The sequence below is a fragment of the Lucilia cuprina genome, unplaced genomic scaffold (genome assembly GCF_022045245.1).
Source record: "Lucilia cuprina isolate Lc7/37 unplaced genomic scaffold, ASM2204524v1 Scaffold_1756, whole genome shotgun sequence".
In the NCBI taxonomy this organism is placed as follows: domain Eukaryota; kingdom Metazoa; phylum Arthropoda; class Insecta; order Diptera; family Calliphoridae; genus Lucilia; species Lucilia cuprina.
Genome location: NW_025806703.1, coordinates 1 through 2,003, shown reverse-complemented (window position 1 = coordinate 2,003; position 2,003 = coordinate 1). Strand labels below are relative to the sequence as shown.

At 35.6% G+C, this 2,003-nt stretch overlaps 1 long non-coding RNA gene across 1 annotated transcript; it reads right to left on the bottom strand.

The window, feature by feature from the left end:
* LOC124421112 lies at positions 1-1,979 on the bottom strand. Its single transcript, XR_006941515.1, has 2 exons — positions 1,528-1,979; positions 1-858 (listed from the first exon to the last, which is right to left on the bottom strand). It is a non-coding gene; the product is annotated as an uncharacterized LOC124421112 (long non-coding RNA).
* Between the last annotated feature and the right edge of the window lie 24 nt (positions 1,980-2,003).

The following is a 2,003-nucleotide window of genomic DNA, read 5'->3' as shown; positions in this document are numbered from 1 at the left end:
TTTTGTACCGCGGTGAAAAGTAGAATTCAAGAGCTTGTGATGGACACCAATATCATTGAAATCGCTTCAGCGGTTCAGGAGTTATAAGCGTTTAAATATTTTTCATGATCGATTTCCACCTACTACATGATTCTGTTCTCCTGGTGCAGAAAAATTTTTCGCAAGCCATTTTAAGTGATTATTAGCGACTGGTTTTTTACTATTTGGCAGTGGAACTATTAGCTTTGAAGGAGCATATCTCTTAAATATCTCAACGGATGTCCATGATGATGGTACTCATCTGAAGCGTATGGAACTCCGCTATCTAATGAAGAAGGTTACATCGAAATATACCCCATAGTTTTTTAGTTACAAGCGTTTTTATACATTTTAAGCTTAAACTTCCTTGGGAGACAAACTTTCCTAAAACTTCAAATGTGAAGAACAGCTGAATTCACAAGCTTTCCAATGACACCAATATCAATGGAATCGCTTCAGTAGTTTAGAAGTTATAAGCAATTTTTTAAAGGTTACTTGACGCACATTCTTAGCGTTTTGCTTGTAGCGCGATATGATTTAAGCGATTATAACTCTGCGAAAAACCAACAAAAGTATATGATGATGGTACTCAATGGAAGCGTTAGGAACTCGGCTATCTGGAAAAACTAGTTTTCATCGAAATAGTCCCATATCTTTATAACCACAAGCGTTTTTATATATTTTACGCTCAGCTTCCTTTGGATGTTGGCATTGAATTTTTTTTTGTACCGCGGTGAAAAGTAGAATTCAAGAGCTTGTGATGGACACCAATATCATTGAAATCGCTTCAGCGGTTCAGGAGTTATAAGCGTTTAAATATTTTTCATGAACGATTTCCACCTACTACATGATTCTGTTCTCCTGGTGCAGAAAAATTTTTCGCAAGCCATTTTAAGTGATTTTTAGCGACTGGTTTTTTACTATTTGGCAGTGGAACTATTAGCTCATCTGAAGCGTATGGAACTCCGCTATCTAATGAAGAAGGTTACATCGAAATATACCCCATAGTTTTTTAGTTACAAGCGTTTTTATACATTTTAAGCTTAAACTTCCTTGGGAGACAAGCTTTCCTAAAACTTCAAATGTGAAGAAAAGCTGAATTCTCAAGCTTTCCAATGACACCAATATCAATGGAATCGCTTCAGTCGTTTAGAAGTTATAAGCAATTTTTTAAAAGTTACTTGACGCACATTCTTAGCGTTTTGCTTGTAGCGCGATATGATTTAAACGATTATAACTCTGCGAAAAACCAACAAAAGTATATGATGATGGTACTCAATGGAAGCGTTAGGAACTCGGCTATCTGAAAAAAACAAGTTTTCATCGAAATAGTCCCATATCTTAAAAACCACAAGCGTTTCTATATATTTTACGCTCAGCTTCCTTTGGATGTTGGCATTGAAATTTTTTTGTACCGCGGTGAAAAGTAGAATTCAAGAGCTTGTGATGGACACCAATATCATTGAAATCGCTTCAGCGGTTCAATATTTTTTCATGAACGATTTTCACCTACTACATGATTCTGTTCTCCTGGTGCAGAAAAATTTTTCGCAAGCCATTTTAAGTGATTTTTAGCGACTGGTTTTTTACTATTTGGCAGTGGAACTATTAGCTTTGGAGGAGCATATCTCATAAATGGCTCAACGTATGTCCATGATGATGGTACTCATCTGAAACGTATGGAACTCCGCTATCTAATAAAGAAGGTTACATCGAAATATACCCCATAGTTTTTTAGTTACAAGCGTTTTTATACATTTTAAGCTTAAACTTCCTTGGAAGACAAGCTTTCCTAAAACTTCAAATGTGAAGAACAGCTGAATTCACAAGCTTTCCAATGACACCAATATCAATGGAATCGCTTCAGTTGTTTAGAATTTATAAGCAATTTTTTAAAAGTTACTTGACGCACATTCTTAGCGTTTTGCTTGTAGCGCGATATGATTTAAGCGATTATAACTCTGCGAAAAACCAACAAAAGTATA